Consider the following 17,965-nt stretch of genomic DNA (forward strand, 5'->3'; position numbering starts at 1 on the left):
GGGGCGTCCCGGCCGCCCGCACGTGGGGCTGCCGCCGCGTGCAGATGCAGAGAGCGCTACCTCGGCGGGCTTGGGGCCCCAACACGTGGTTCCTAGCTGAGCGCGTGCGTCGGCCACCCGGCCCCGGCGCTCGGTGCGGGCCTGAGCGCAAAAGAACGTGGGTCCCAGCCTCTGCCTCCCCCGGTGCGCGCGTGGGAGACCGAGGGGGGAGCGGGGGTGCGCTGCCCACCCATGTCGATTCGGGCACACCACACGCTGGAGGCCCAGCGGAGCCCACCACCGCCAGGCTGGCGGCCCCCAAGCAGGTGCAGCGCATCGGCCGCGCGGAGCCTCCCAGGTGCCGCCGAGGCCCCGCTCGGCTCCGTGGCGACAGGCCCAAGCCCGCCAGCCTCAGGTGCTGGGGTCGACCTCGTGGGCAGGTGGGGCGCAGGCCCGGAAGTCAGAGGAGGAAAGTTGGTGTTGAGTTTAAGCCGTAGGAGCGCGACCTCTTGCGCCCCACAGTGCCACCTCCCAGGCTGCTAGCCTTTTAGAAGTTACCGCAGAAAAACGCGTGTTGTGGCCGCCCCGACCTGGACCCGCCCCAACTGGGACACCCCCTCCCTCCAACCCCAACACCACCGCCGCTTTGCCAAGAGTGAAGCCAGATTCCGGATTCCTACTTGGAGGACGTAGCGGCAGCTTGGTGGTAGGCGACAGGAAAGAGCACAAGTGCCCCAACTGGATGGAAAGCCAGCCCTGGGCCCAGACCCACACCTCCCTGCTGAGACAGCTGCGGTGGATCGGGCGGTCTCTGCCACCTCACCTTGGGCCGGTAATAATTTCACACTACGATCATTGTTCAAAACATTTTACACAGTTAAACTAGTCGAATCCTCAAGAGTTTCCCAGGTGAGCTCACCGGTGCAGTATTGACCTGAAAGCGCCTAGCATAATTGGTGGCGAGTATACAGTAGGCGCTAAATGGCTGCTGGTTGGTTTGCATGTGAAAGTTGACTCTGTCAAGCGTTGGGGCTGCGGCATCTGCCGGTGAAGTGTGGAATTGCAGCCGAGTTCTGTGGTACTTGAGCGGGTGACGGGGTGAGATTGTGACCCTGCCAGGTTCCTCTGTCCATGGAAATTCCCAAGAATACTGGAGTTGGTTGCATGTTTCCTCCTCTTTCTGGGATCTTTCTGACCCAGGGATGGAACCCGGGTCTCCTGCTTTGGCAGGCGGATATTATACCACTGAGCCACCCAGGGAAGCCAGCCAAGTCGACTAGGGGATCCCTAAAAAGAAGTGCCCAATTCAGGATGATGGAAGGGAAAATGGGAGACTGAAGAAGAACTAAAATTTTGAGTTTATGTGGTTTTCTTGTGCACCAGAAATTCATAATTCCTAATTGCCTATATCATGAAATCAGTTGGAAAATAGATAAAATATGTATTTATGTCCACCTCTGTTTAAAAGGCCCCTGTTCTGTGCGGCTGGGATTTTTTTTTTTTTTTTCATATTGATCCCAACTATTCTGGAAAGACAAAGAGGCGATCTTTAAAATTATTAGATAAGCATAATCTTTCACACTAGGAAATACATTGGACAAATGCTTTTCTGACATTTGTCCCTGAGGACATTGATACCTCCTGGGCCATAAATATGTCAGGAATTTCTGTTTGGGGGTCAGTTAGCTGCTGTGTTGGTTCATTGTCATTGATATATCCGCAGTTCATTGGCTCAAGCCCATTTTATTCCGTTGGGAACGAGCTGACTGAGCATCCTTGCTCCCTTGTGAGGCAGGGTGTCAGGTCAACTGGATGGTGCCCAGGTTGCGGGAGTGGAAGGCTTCACAGGGTTGGATGAGCTGGACAAGGCCCTTCCTAGAAATCCTCTCACTCCATAAAATCAGAATGAGTTTCCTGTATGACTTTACAGGGTAATTTTGAAGTTCGGGTGATGGGGTGTAAAAAGGTCCATAAAGGAGTCTCCCACACTGTCTCCGCCTCATCTGTTGCCACTGCCCCGACCCCTGCCCCCGTCTGCCATTATTTTAATAAGAATTGTTTCCCCCATGTCTCCATCGAGTTGGCCATAAATTTCAGGAAGCAAACACACAGACTGTCTATTAACCACTAAACAGTAACCCTCCATCCCCTGTCCATCCAGACCAACCCTTGGGTTTCACTCTTACCTGAGACTTAACTGCTGCTGCTGCTAAGTCGCTTCAGTCGTGTCTGACTCTGTGTGACCCCACAGACGGCAGCCCACCAGGCTCCCCCGTCCCTGGGATTCTCCAGGCAAGAACACTGGAGTGGGTTGCCATTTTTGTCTCCAATGCATGAAAGTGAAGTAGTGTCTGACTCTTAGCGACCCCAGGTACTACAGCCTACCAGGCTCCTCCGTGCATGGGATTTTCCAGGCAAGAGTACTGGAGTGGTTTGCCATTGCCTTCTCCGGAGACTTAGCTATTTATTTACAATTTTTTTCTTTTTCTTTTTCTGCATGAAAAGTAATTGCTTTGTGCATTGCTTCCTAGACAGAAGCAGTACTTTAATTATGTTGTTCATTCTGATAAAGAAATTTTCTCCCTTTCTCAGAAAATCCTGGCTCAGCTGTGTAATCTAATGGCATCTCTGTAATTTGATAGGAGTTTTAAATAATTCGTACAACTTTAAGGAGCGGGGGGAGTGGCTATTTGTTAATGTCTTTGTGATTAACTTGTTATAAGGAGCATGTGTTAATGTCATAATTAAATGTTTGTGTTAAAATACACATAACATAAAAGTTACCGGCTTAACATTTTTAAGTGTCCAGTTCAATAGTGTTAAGTACATTCGCTTTGTTGGGCCACCATCCATCCCCGTAACTCTTTTCATCTTGTAAATCTGACAATACCTGTAACTTTCCATTCTCCCCTGCTCTAGCCCCTGGCAAACCTTTTTCTATTTTATGTCTTTCTTATTTTGACTACTCTAAGTGGAATCAGACAGTATTTGTCTTTTTGTAACCCACTTATTTCACTCAGCATCATGTCCTTAAGATTCATCCATGTTATGGCATATTACAGAATATCTTTCCTTTTTTAAAGCTGAATAATACTCCTGTTGGTGCGTGTTGAATTTTGCTTATCCATTCGTCAGTGGCTGGACACTTGGGTTGCTTCCATGTTTTCGCTGTTGTGAATAATGCCGCTGTGAATGTGGGTGTACAGGTATCTCTGTAAGACCCTGCTTTTGATTCTTTTGGATGCATAGCCGGAAGTGGGATTGCTGCATCATTTGCTTCATCTATATTTTGTTGGAACCTCCGTACTGTTTTGCACAGTGGCTCTACCAGGTTACAGTCCCACGAACTGTGTACGAGGGTCCTTTTCTTCACATCTTTGCCACCGTTTGTTATCTCTCATCTTTCTAAGTTTCACGATTCTAACAGGTGTGATGTGATCACTTGGGTTTTTTATTTCCTTTTCCCTAATGATGATAGTGATGTTGACCATCTTTTCATGTACCTGTTGGCTATTCATATATCTTCTTTGGAAAAATGTCTGTTCAAGTCCTTTGCCCATTTTTAAAATTGGATTACCTGTTGCTTTTTCCTGTGAGTTGTGTGAGTATATATATATGTGTGTATACATATATATATGTATGTATAGGGTTTTAACCCCGTTATCAGATATATCATTAGCAAGTATTTTCTCCCATTCTATAGGTTGCCTTTCATCTTGTTGATTTTCTTTACTGTGCCAAACTTTTTTAGCCTGAATTTTACTTTTTGTTGCCTTTGCTTTTGGTATCAGATCTAGAAAATCATGGCCAAGATTGATGTCAAGAACCATACATGGCAACATTTTCTTCTGAGAATCTTTTTGTTTTCAGGTGTTACATTCAACCAAATCTATTCTGAGTTAATTTGTGTGGATGGTGTAAGATAGGAGTTTAGTTTAATTCTTTTGCATGTAGCTGTTCAGTTTTCCCGATGCCATTTATTGCAGAGGCTGTCCTTTCCTCGTTGCGTAGTTTTGGCTCCTTTGTCATAAAATAATTGACCATATATGCGTGGGTTTATTTCTGGACTCTGTTCTGTTGCATTGACGTATGTGATGTTTTTATTCAATACCATTCTATTTGGATTACTACAGCATTGTCATATAGTTTGAAATCTGGAAGCATCATGCCTCCAGCTCTGTTGTTCTTTCTCAAGATTGCTTTAACTATTCATGATCTTCCTAGTTTCATATAAATTTTAGAAACTTTCCTATTTCTGTGGAAAGTGCCTTTGGAATTTTGACAGGGGTTCCATTCAGTCTGTTAATTGCTTTGGGTAGTTTGGACATTTAAACAATATTAAATCTTCCAATCCATGAATATGGACTATCTTTCCATTTTATTTGTATCTTTGATTTCCCTCATCAATGTCTTAATAGTTTTCAGTGTATAGGTCTTTCACTTCCTTGGTTAAATTTATTCCTAAGTATTTTTTTTTTTGGTTCCAGTTTTAAATGGGATTATTTCCTTAATTTATCTTTCTGATAGTTATTAAGGTGTCGAAATGCAATGATTTTTATTTATTCTGTATCCTGCAACTTTACTGAATTTAGTTATTATTTTAATACTTCTTTGGTGGGATCTTTTGGATTTTCTATGTATGTCATCTGCCAACAGTAATGGTTTTACTTCTTCCTTTTTGATTTGGATACCTTTTATTTCTTTTTCTTGCCTAATTGTCCTGGCTAGGACTTCTAATACCATGTTGGAAAAAAGTGGTGAGCAAAGGCGTCTTTATCTCCTTGCTCATCTTAGGGGGAAAGCTTTCAGCTTTTCACCACTGAGTATGATGGTAGTTGTGACCTTGTCATTGGGCTCGGTCGAGTCTGATTCTTTGCAACCCCGTGCGCTGTAGCCCACCAGGCTCCTCTGTCCATGGGATTTCCCGGCAAGAATACTGGAGTGGGTTGCCATTTCCTCCTCCAGGGGATCTTGCTCACCCAAGGATCTCTTCTGTCTCCAGAGTTGGCAGGCAGATTCTTTCCCACTAGCGCCACCTGGGAAGCCCAGCCTTGTCATAGATGGCCTTTATTATGTTGAGGGATATTTCCTCTCTACCCACTTTGTTGAGAGTGTTTTCATAAACAGATGTTGAGTTTTATCAAATGCTTTTTCTGCACATATGATTTTGATCCTTCATTTTGTTAATGATTTGTTAATTGATTTGCAGACAGTGAACAGTGATTGCGTCCCTGGAATGACCCCACTCAGTAATGGATGTGATCCTTTGTTTTCTTGTGAGAATTCCACGGTTTTAGCTCTTACACTGAAGGCTTCAATCCAGTATGAGTAAATTTGTGTGTGAGGTGAGGCACAGTTTCATTCTTTAGCACGTGGCTATGTGTCATTTCAGCACCATTTGTTGAAAAGACTCTCCTTTTCCCATTGAGTGATCTTGATGTCTGTATTAATCAAGGTTCTTCAGAGATCCAAACCAATAAGATGTGTGTGTGTCTACTTATGTCTATCTGTAGTATATAGACAGACAAGGTGGGGAGAGAGAAAGGGAGAGAGAGATTTAAGGAATCGGCACATGCAGTTTGGGGGCCGGCAAGCCCAAATCTTCAGGGCAGGCCTGCAGACTTGAGACTCAAAGGAGCGTTGATGTGGCCGCTCGGGTCCCCAGGCAGACTGGAAGCAGAACTCCCTCTTCTTGGAGGACCTCAGTCTGTTCTCTTCAGGGCTTCAACTCATTGGATGAATCCCTCCCACATTGTAGAAGGTAATCTGCTTTACTCAGAGTCAACAGATTTAAATATTAATCTCATCTAAAAAATATCTTTACAGCAACATTCAGACATTTCATGAAATCTGAGTACCTTGGCCTAGCTCAGTTGATGCATACAATTAACCATCACAAATGCAACGCTTATCAACTTGGTGCCCAGACACATCTCCTTAAACCATACTTGATCTCTGAATAAAGCCAATACCTAACATGCTAACAGTCACTCTGCATACAATCAAAAATGTACTGTTTCCCCAGAAGAGGATGCAAAATTCTTGGGTGATATTCACTCTTCTCCTTGAAATCCTGTAACTTAAATACTATGATGCAAAAAAAAAAAAAAAACTATGATGCAGTTAACAACACTTAAAAGCCAGAATATCTTATGTGATAAAGGAATAACGAAAGGGAAAACACAGATAGTGGTGACATATATACACACACACACACACAAAAACATAATTGTTGTTCAGTTGCTCAGTCATGTCCAACTCTTTGCCACCTCATGGACTGCGTGCAGCACGCCAGGCTTCCCTGTCCTCCACTGTCTTCCAGAGCTTGCTCAAGCTCATGTCCATTGAGTCAGTGATGCCATCCAGCCATCTCAGTCTCTGTTGTCCCTTTCTCCTTCTGCCTTCAATCTTTCCTAGCATCAGAGTCTTTTCCAATGAGTCGGCTTTTTGCATCAGTTAGCCAGTACACACACACACACACACACACACCCCAACACACATATATCTATGTATATATATATGCATGTATATTATAGATATATGTGTGTGTATACACACAAATGTATATACACACAAACACACATACACATGGACACACACTTAGCAAAAGAAGGAAGGAGTAAATACTCATGGCCGTTACTGTCCTTATTTTTGTAACTGATCACATGGTCACAGCTGGTGTTTATAACTAGCTTCTTCCAGTACCCACTGCTGCTTCCAGTACCCACTGCATATGCCTTTTGCTGTCAGCAAGTGCCTCGTATGGCCGTGGCTCTTGGCCTTCGTTAGTTGGGTGCAGTGACTCACACCTTCATTCCTGAAGGATCCAGGCCTTTAGAAGTCCTGCCTGAATTGCCTGCTAGTAGTTCTCCATCAGCTTTCATCACAGGGCACAGTAATACGACTAAGAGGTGCCCTAGAGGTTCTCCTTTATTCCAGATACCCTCTTCCTAACTTCCATTGTGGACAAACAATCCACTTTCTCCCAGATAGTCAGGTTCAATCACCCCAGTCAGCACAAAACTTCATTGTTTACCTGTTGATCCGGAGGCGTGAAGAGCCCAAAGTGGCCGAGTGGCAGGCTTAACAGTTTAATGGACTCCTCCTTCCTTTGAAACTAAGACCTAGCAGAGCATAAGGTTTTAGGGACAGGAAGCAAAATGTTGCAGGTGAGTCACTAGAAGTAACAGTGGTGCCGCTCCCATCTCCAGCCCTTGACTGTGGAGCCTTGAATCCTGGCTGTTGGAGAAACAGCAAGCATTCAGATTCAGAACATGTGTGGCTGTCTAGAGACCTTTGCCTGACCCCTACATTGTACTGCTACCTAGCTGATGCTGTAACTGAGTCTTCCAAAGGCCATTCCAGCATCTGTCTAGCCAACTGCTTCAGGATGGTGGGGAACCTGGTCAGAGCACTGAACTCTATGATTACAAACCCATGCATCTGGAGAAGACCAAAAGACTCACTGGAAAACACCCTGATGCCAGGAGATTAAAGGCAAAAGGAGAAAAGGGCGGCAGGGGATGAGATAGTTGGATAGCAATCACCAACTCAAGGGACATGAACTTGAGCAAACCCCTGGAGATAGTGAAGGACAGAGAAGCCTGGTGTGCTGCAGTGAATGGAGTGGCAAATAGTCGGACACGACTGAGCGACTGAAAACAGCAACAAGCCTATGTGTTTACTTCACTTGCTGAGAAGTGAGCTCCTTGATCAGAAGCAGTGTGTGTGGAGTACCATGACCATGGATGAGGCATTCTGTAAGTCCACAGATGGCAGTCTTGGTAGAAACATTGTGTTCAGGGAACACAAGTCTGTATTCAGAGTAAACGTCCATTCCAACAAGAACAAAACATTGCCCTTCCATGGTGGAAGCTGTCCAGAGTAATTAACTGACTGCGAGGTAGGTAGCTGGTTGATCATTCTGGGGAATGGTGCCCTGTTCATCAGGGACTCACTGTTGGTCTTTAATTGGACACAGATTGGACACTCTGACAAATTGGACACTTAGAAGTGGCTGTAGCCAGGTTGACCTGGTGAGTAGATGTCCATGTTGCTGAGCCTGTACATAACCCACGGCCCTGCCACTGTGACCACTTTGCTCATGAGCCCACTTGGTGATGACAGGGTTGACGGGGGAAGGAAGCTGACAGGTATCCACAGAATGTGAAAGTCGTTTAGTCATGTCTGGCTCTTTGCGACCCCATGGACTATACAGTCCATGGAATTCTCCAGGCCAGAATACTTGAATGGGCAGCCTTTCCTTTGTCCAGGGGATCTTCCCAACCCAGGGTCTCACACATTGCAGACAGATTCTTTACCAGCTGAGCCACCAGGGAAGCTGAACAATACTGGAGTGGGTAGCCTATCCCTTCTCTGGAGGATCTTCCCAACCCAGGAATCGAACTGGGGTCTCCTGCACTGCAGAAGGATTATTTATCGGCTGAGCTATCAGGGAAGCCCTATCAGCAGAATGGGTCCTCCTATTCCTTTGATTACATATCTCTCTGCTGTAGTCAATCAATGGTGAATGTTCCCGGGGGAGACAAATATCCCTGTGGCTTTCGCTCATTCATAGAGGTTTGCTCAGGTACCTCTCTGCAGACTTCCTGTTACCAGTGCTCCGAGTCATGTTCCTTCCAAGTGCCTGGCCATCCAGCCACACCATTTGTTACAGCTCATAAACTGGTATATAATCGCATACCTGGCCATTTCTCCTCCCACACAGAATGGACAGCTTGGTTCACTGCTCCAGGTTCTGTCCACTGTGGGGATTTCCCTTGGCCCCCACCACTCCGGGATCCAGTGACTCCTATTTCACTTAGATTGCCCAATTTAGTGGCAGCAGCTCCCACCAAAATTTCTGACCTACAGAAAAGAGTAAAGTCCTTGGGTGTAGTGAAAGGTGTATCATATCCACCCAGGGTGAGTGAGCAGATCTTTTTTTAAAATTCTAATATTTATTTATTTGGCTGAGTTAGGTTTTAGTTGTGATGCATGGACTCAGTATCTCTGTGACATGTGGGATCTTGGTTCCCCAACCAGGGTTTGAACCTGTGTCCCCTGCATTGGAAGGCAGATTCTTTTTTTTTTTAATTTATTCATTTTTAGTTGAAGGATAATTGCTTTCCAGTATTGTGTTGCTTTCTGCCGTACAGCAACATGGATCAGCCATATATGTCCTGTCCCTGTTGAAACCCCCTCCTACCCCATCCCACCTGTCTAGGTTGTCACAGAGCCCCGGTCTGAGTTCCCTGAGTCATACAGCAGATTCCCCCCAGCTGTCTATTTTACATGTGGTCGTGTATGTTTCCATGCTACTCTGCCCGTTCGTCACACTCTCTCCTTCTCTGCCCCTCACCCACATGCCCAAGTCTGCTCTCTATGCCCGCGTCTCCATTGCTGCCTTGCAGATAGTCTCATCAGTACCATCTTGCTAGATTCCATGTATATGCATTAATAGACAATATTTATATTTCTGTTCCTGACTTTACCTCACTCTGGATAATAAGCTCTAGGTTCACCCACCTCATTATCACTGACTCAAATGTGTTCCTTTTAGTGGCTGAGTAATACTCCATTGTATATATGTACCATGGCTTCTTTACCCATTCATCTGTCAGTGGACATCTAGGTTGCTTCCGTGTCCTATGGAAGGCAGATTCTTAACCACTGGACCACCAGGGAAGTCCCAAGTGAGCAGATTTTAAATGGCAAATGTCCCTAGCATTCCAGTCTCCCTAATCCTTCGGATCCTTTCCTTTATAGTATCTCAAGGCAGGTCTGGCATTTCAGCTACTGTAGCTGCTTTTTGGTTGGGGTTTCAGCCAGCCAAACTGTTAGAACCCTTTTTAATCCCCCTGCAGTACAACATTCAATTCAGAACCTCTGCCTAGCGGGCCCCTATAGATAAATTCGGCTTGATTCAACTTGTTCCACCCATTATCCCATACTCTAATATCCATTCCCATACACAGTCCCAGATTCTGTATTTGGAAAATGTATGTGTTCCTTTTGGAAGAGTGCACCTCGTCACGGGCCACACTTTTACCTCCCTCTTAGGAGCCTGACGGGCCTTGAGTCCAGTTATAGACCTAGAAGCAAAGGGAAGGTGGGCGGAGCACTGAGGTGAGGCTGCAGCATTTTGCAAGGCGGTCACCCAAGGGAGGCCATTACAGATTTCTCTTAGGGTTAATCTTAGATAGTCTGGCGGAGAAGACTCATCAGAACCAAGGGTTCTCTGCTCCCAGCCTCATTTGGATCTCTGCATATATCCCCACTCCAGCTCTCAGTGAAAATAAAAAGCAGTCTATAATAGGAACAGAAGGAGTTTTATTTGAGCCAAACCGAGGACTATGGGCTTCCCAAGTGGCGCTGGTGGTAAAGAACCTGCTTGCCAGTGCAGGAGACAAAAGAGACTTAGTTTCAACCCCTGAGTCAGGAAGATCCCCTGGAGGAGGGCATAGCAACCCACTCCAGTATTCTTGCCTAGAGAATCCCACAGACAGAGGAGCCTGGTGGGCTACAGTCCATAAGGTCACAAAGTGTCAGACACAACTAAAGCGATTTAGCATACACGCACGCACACGAGGACTACAGCCTGGAAGACAGCCTCTCAGATAACTGAGGAATGCTCCAGAGAAGCACCGTTTCAACAGTTTTATGTCTTGTCAGAACAAAGAACATCAAACACAGCAAGGATGCATTCCTTCAGAGTTTCAAAGAAAGACACATCAGGGGACTTCCCTGGTGGTCCGGTGACTAAGACTCTGTGCTGTCAATGCAGGGGGCCCAGGTTCAATCCCTGGTCAGGGAACTAGATCCCACATGCCACAGCTAAGACCCAGCACAGCCAAAGAAGCAAATGCACACACCCAGGGAGTCAGTGTGGCCTTGGCACCTGGGAAAGGGAGTCTTGTCCTGGAAGGAGGAGCAGTGTGGGTTTCTCAAGAATGGAGGCATTGAATCTTTATTTTTAACATAGACGTTCTTTCCTTCTGCTCAGTGCCCCCTTTTCTTTAATAATTGAAGCAGATGTCCAGGGTGTGTTCGACAGGCCACAAACAGGCTGTTTTTGTCAGCGTAAAATTAAAGTTAACTCGTGAGTGAGCCAGAATGACTTCCTCATACCTCAGTATGTGAGAATATCTTTGATCACAGCTTTCAGAATCACATTCCTTCCCAGTTGTGTTCGTCTGCTCAGGCTGCCAGAACAAAATAACACAGACCGGGCGGCTGAAATTGCAGAAATGTATTTTCCCATAGTTCTGGAGTCCCGAAGTCCAAAATCAAGACACCAAGGCAAATTTGATTTCTGGTGCGTGCTGATGTCTTCCTGGCTCACGGGTGGCCACGTGTCACTGTGGCCTCACGTGGCCTTTCCTCTTCACACGTGCAGAGAGAGCTCTGCCGTTTCTTCTTATAAAGACATCAGCCCAATCAGATCAGGGACCTCCCCTATGACTTCATTTAAGTATAATTACCTCCCAGGTTCCAAATGCAGTCACACTGGGGGTGAGGCTTTACCATGTGAATTTTGAGGGGAGACCATCTAGTCTCCTTCCCTGGTGGCTCAGATGGTAAAGAATCTGCTTGTAAGGCAGGAGTCTTAGGTTCAGTCCTTGGGTTGGGAAGATCCCCTGGAGGAAGGCATGGCAACCCACTCCAGTATTCTTGGAGAATTCCATGGACAGAGGAGTCTGGCTGGCTACAGTCCATAGGGTTGCAAAGTGTCGGCCACGACTGAAGCAACTTCCACTTTATGTTACGTAATCTAACCTTCAACACCAATCAATGCTCAAGCTTTAATGGTATACACTCTGTGAGGTTCAGAATTTAATCTGCATTGTAATTCAGTCTCTCACAGCACAAGGGTCTGAGTTTTATTTTCTGCAATGTTGGCTTTACAGATATAGGAGAAAATGATCTCTTTCAGGCAGACATAAAAGCGTTTGAGTCACTTATGTGGAATTTGAACTGGAAATTTGAATTCCTGAGCTTATCTTTGTCTTTCCCTACTTTGTTCGGCGAAATTAGGAACAAGCAGCCAATCTTCATGATATTTCTTCGTTTGACAGAAAATGTTCCAAGGTATGATATACATGATTGCCCAGAACCGTGCCTCTTACAAGTATGTGATTAGAAGTATCCATTGATGATATTTTTAATGTCTCCATGTCACCTCGTACCACAGACTATTTGTGCATTCTTTACTTCTGAAAACTGAGTCATTAGTGCCTTTAATCAGATAAGAGAACCAATTCCAGAAATCTTAGAAGGATTAGATCTAGAAGGATTAAATTAGAAAATTCATCCTTAAGATTGTGTTCTCTAGAATGACTCTTGCTACCAAAACCTTTATTAGTCTGCTAGGTCTGCCATGATGAAGTACCACAAATTAAGTGGCTTAAACACCAGAAATTTATTTTCTCACAGTCCTGAGAGCTTAAGTCCAAGGTCATAGTGTCAGTGGCTTGGTTTCACTAAGGCCCCTCTTCTTGGCTTAAAGGTAGTTGTCTTCCCTCTGTGTATATCTGTGTCCTAGTACCCTCTTCTTAGAAAACGCCAAGTATCTTGGGTTAGTTGTTCAGTCACTTCGTTCTGTCCAGTTCTTTGCAACCTTGTGGACTGAGGCACGCCGGGTTTCTCTGTCCTTCACTATCTCCCTAAGCTTGATCAAACTCATGTCCATTGAGTCAGTGATGCCATCCAACCATTTCATCCCCTGTCATCCCCTTCTCCTGCCTTCAGTCTTTCCCAGCATCAGGGTCTTTTCCAGTGAGTCAGCTCTTCTCATGAGGTGGCCAAAGTACTGGAGCTACAGCTTCAGCATCAGTCCTTCCAATGAATATTCAGGATTGATTTCCTTTAGGATGGACTGGTTTGCTCTCCTTGCTGTCCAGGGGACTCTCAAGAGTCTTCTCCAGCACCACAATTTGAAAGCATCAATCCTTCAGTGCTCAGCCTTCTTTATGGTCCAACTCTCTTATCCATACATGACTACTGGAAAAACTGTAACTTTGACTAGAGAGACCTTTGTCGGCAAACTAATATCTCTGCCTTTTAATACACTGTCTAGGTTTGTCATAGCTTTTCTTCCAAGGAGTAAGCGTCTTTTAATTTCATGTTACAGTCACCATCTGCTGTGATTTTGGAACCCAAGAAAATAGTCTGTCACTGTTTCCACTGTTTCCCCATCTATTTGCCATGAAGTGATGGGACCGGATGCCATGATCTTCGTTTTTCTGAATGCTGAGTTTTAAGCCAGCTTTTTCACTCTCCTCTTTCACTTTCATCAAAGGGTTCCTTAGTTCCTCTTCACTTTCTGCCATAAGAGTGGTGTCATCTGCATATTTGAAGTTACTGGTATTTCTCCCAGCTTGTGCTTCATCCAGCCTTGCATTTCACATGATGTATTCTGTATAGAAGTGAAGTAAGCAGGGTGACAATATACAGCCTTGATGTACTCCTTTCCCAATTTGGAACCAGTCCATTGTTCCATGTCTGGTTCCAACTGTTGCTTTTTGACCTGCATACAGATTTCTCAGGCAGGTCAGGTGGTCTGGTATTCCCATCTCTTTCAGAATTTTCTACAGTTTATTGTGATCCACACAGTCAATGGCTTTAGCATAGTCAATAAAGCAGAAGTAGATGTTTTTCTGGAATTATCTTGCTTTTTATATGATCCAACGGATGTTGGTGATTTGATCTCTGGTTCCTCTGCCTTTTCGAACTCCAGCTTGTACATCTGGAAGTTCTCAGTTCATGTACTGTTGAAGCCTAGCTTAGAGAACTTTGAGCAGTACTTTGCTAGCATGTGAAATGAGTGCAATTATTTGGGAGTTTGAACTTTCTTTGGCATTGCCTTCTTTGGGATTGGAATGAAAACTGACCTTTTCCAGTCCTGTGGCCACTGCTGAGTTTTCCAAATTTGCTGGGATATTGAATGCAGCACATTTACAGCATCATCTTTTAGGATTTGAAATAGCTCAGCTGGAATTCCATCACTTCCACTAGCTTTGTTCATAGTGATGCTTCCTAAGGCCCACTTGACTTCTCTCTCTAAGATGTCTGGCTCTAGGTGAGTGATCACACCATCATAGTTTTCTGGGTCGTGAAGATCTTGTTTGTATAGTTCTTCTCTGTATTCTTGCCACCTCTTCTTAATATCTTCTCCTGCAAGAACATCAAAATAGCAACTAGCTACTGAACAACCATCAACAGGAGAATATTCAGTTCAGTTCAGTCGCTCAGTCGTGTCCGACTCTTTGCGACCCCATGAATTGCAGCACGCCAGGCCTCCCTGTCCATCACCAACTCCTGGAGTTCACCCAAACTCATGTCCATCGAGTGGGTGATGCCATCCAGCCATCTCCTCCTCTGTTGTCCCCTTCTCCTCCTGCCCCCAATCCCTCCCAGCATCAGAGTCTTTTGGATCCCACCAAAAAAAATACCCCGTGTCCACAGGCTGAGGCAAAGCCCCAACAAGATGGTAGGAGGGGTGCAATTGCATTTGAAATCAAATCTCAGACCTGCCGGAGACACTTGGAGGGCGCAGACAAAACCTTGTGTGCACCCAGGACCGAGGAAAAGGAGCAGTGACCCTGCCTTTGAGTGTCTCCTGCGGAGGCACAGGTTGGCAGTGACGTGCCGCGGGGACAGCGGCTCTGGCTGCAGCAGACCTGGGAGGCGTGGCGTGTGGCCTAAGTCCTCTTGGAGGAGGTCACCGTTAGCCCACCATAGAGCCGCTGAGCAGATGACCCACAGACTGCAGAATAATTATATCAAAGAAGTTCTCGCACTGTTGCGAAAGTTCTGGGGCCCACAACAGATTACCTAACCTGGGGATCTGGAAAAGGGACTGAGAACCCCAAAGGAAACAGACTCTTGCAGGGCACAACAAAAACTTGTGCGCATCAGGACCCAGGAGGAAGGAGCAGTGACCCCACAAGAGACTGAGCCAGACTTGCCTGTGAGTGTCCAGGAGTCTCCGGCGAAGGCGTGGGTCAGCAGTGGCCTGCCGTGGGGTCAGGGGCACTGACTGCAACAGTCCTGGGAGCCCTGACATGCTGGCATAAGTCCTTTAGGAGCTGGATCATTACCCCTACCATAGTTTGGCCTCAGGCCAAAGTATAAGGAGGGAACACAGCCCCACCCATCAGCAGAAAATTGGATTAAAGATTTACTGAGCATGGCCTTGTCCACCAGAGCAAGACCCAGTTTTACCCACAGCCAATTCCTCCCACCAGGAAGCTTCTACAAGCCTCTTATCCTCATCCAACAGAGGGCAGACAGAATGAAAACCATAATCGCAGAAAACTAACCAAACTGATCACATGAGTCACAGCCTTGTCTAACTCAATGGAACTTTGAGCCATGCCGTGTAGGGCCACCCAAGACAGATGGGTCTTGGTGGAGAGTGCTGACCAAAGATGGTCCACCGGAGAAGGGAATGGCAAACCACTTCAGCATTCTTGCCTTGAGAACCCCATGAACAGTATGAAAAGGCAAAAACGATATGTTGAGTTAGGACTCACCCTAAAACCTCATTTTAATTTAGTTATCTTTTGAAAGAGCCAGACAGCCGCAATCTGAGATACTCGGGCTGAAGACTTTATTTTCCAGGTCTGGGGACCATGGCTCAGCTAATAACAGTATCCTTGTTGAAAGTCAGTTGCCCATAGAGACGTGGTTTTATTCCTGAACTCTTGAATCTCTTTCTTTGATCTGTATTTCCATATATTAGTACCACGCTCTCTTGATCATTGTTGCTTTCTAGTAAATTTTGAAATCTCAAAGTGTGTGTCCTCCTACTTTATTTTTTCTTTTTGAAAATTGCATTAGCCGTTTGGAGCTTCCCTGATGGCTCAAAGGGTAAAGAATTGGCCTGCAATGCAGGAGACACAGGTTCGATCCCTGGTTCAGAAAGATCCTCTGGTGGAGGAAACGGGAACCCACTCTGGTATTCTTGCCTGGAAAATCCAATGGACAGAGAGGAGCCTGGTGGGTTCCAGTTCAAAGGGTCGCAGAGTCAGACACAACTCTGCACGTTGGGTTGTGGTTGGCCAGGTAGGGTCCCCTGCAACTCCATGTACATTTCACAAGCAGCTTTTCAGTTTCTATAAGGAAGTCAGACTGGGGATTCAGATGGGGATTGCATTGACTCTGTAGATGAGTTTGAAGAGTATTGCAGAATTTACAATATTGCCTTTTAATTCTAAGTGTGAGAGGTTTCCCATTTATTTAGATCTCTTTCATTCTATGGTGTTTTTATATCTTTCAGGTTATACACTCTGCTTCTCTTTCGTTAAATTTGCTCCTAATTTCACATGCTGTGGTAAACGGAATTGTTTCCTTTTGTACTGTTTATTGCAAATGGATAGAAATAACAGTTGATTTTGTTTATTGGTTTTGTATCCTGAAACTTTGCTCAAGCCATTTATTAGTCCTAATAGTCTTATAGTGGATTCCTTATTATTTTCTATATGCAATATTGTGTCATCTACAGTTTTGCTTTCTCCTTACCAGTCTGGATGCCTTTTATTTTCTTGCCTAATTGCCCTGGCTAGAACCTCAAGTACATGTTGAAGTAACAGAAACAGATATCTGGGTCTTCTTTTTGATCTTAGATGCTAAATATTCTTTCATCATTAAGTGAAATATTAAGCTATAGTTTTCTGTAGATGTCCTTTATCAGGTTAAGGAAGTTTCCTCTCCCCAGAGTGTTGAGGGTTTTTATCATGCAAGTGGGTTGATTTTTCCCAAATGCTTTTTTTCTGCATCTGTGAAGAGGATCATGTAGGTTTTGTATTTTGTCCTTTTGATGTGGTATATTACACTGATTTTTCAAATGTTAAACATCCATGCATTCCTGGGGTAAAACCCCTTTAGTCATGGTGTCTAGTTCTTTTTATTTATTGCTAGATTCATTTCTTAGTATTCTGTTGAGAATTTTTATGACCATATGCGCAAGATACTGTTTTATAGTTTTCTGGTGGTATCTTTGTCTGGATTTGGTATCAGGAAATACTGGCCTCATAGTATGAGTTGGGAAGTGATCCCTCCTCTTCTGTTTTTGGGAAGAATTTGTGAAAAATTGGAGAATTCAGTTTTGAAACCATTTGGGCCATATGACTTTTCTTTATGCATAGTCTTTTGGTCACTAATCCAGTCTCTTCATGTATTAATATATAGATCTGTTCAAACGGTCTAGTGCTTTTTTATTATTGGTATAATGACACAGGACATTATATGAGTCTCAGGTATACGTCAGTTAAGTCACTCAGTCGTGCTATTGGAATTTTAGAAGGGATTACAATGAATCTGTAGATTACTTTGGGTAGTATGGACATTTTAACAATATTATTTATTCCAGTCCATGAACATGGGCTACCTTTCCATTCATTTGGGTCTTTAATTTCATATGCCAATGGTGCCAGTTTACTTTACTTTCTGATTTGGATGGCTCTTACTTCTTTTCTTGCTTTATTGTTCTGGCTAGGACTTCCAATGCTATATTGAATTAAAATGATTAGAGTGGGCATCCTTGTCTTGTTCCAGATCTTAGAAGAAAAGCTTTCAGCTTTTACCATTGCATATGAGGTTAACTGTGGGCTTGTCATATATGGCCTTTATAATGATGAGGTACATTCCCTCTATATTTATTTTGTTGAGAGTTATCATAAATGGCAGGAGGAGAAGGGGAAGACAGAGGATTACATGGTTGCCTGGCATTACTGACTCAATGGACGAGTTTGAGTAAACTCCAGGAGTTGGTGATGGACAGGGAGGCCTGGCATGCTGCAGTCCATGGGATCGCAGAGTTGGACACGACTGAGTGACTGAACTGAACTGATCATAAATGGGCTTCCCAGGTGGCACTAATGGTAAAGAACCCACCTGCCAGTGCAGGATACGTAAGAGACGTGGGTTCAATCACTGGGTCGGAAAGATCCCCTGGAGAAGGGCACTGCCACCCACTCCAGTA

This window comes from Bison bison, unplaced genomic scaffold (assembly GCF_000754665.1).
Source record: "Bison bison bison isolate TAMUID 2011002044 unplaced genomic scaffold, Bison_UMD1.0 scf7180017864061, whole genome shotgun sequence".
NCBI classification, from domain to species: domain Eukaryota; kingdom Metazoa; phylum Chordata; class Mammalia; order Artiodactyla; family Bovidae; genus Bison; species Bison bison.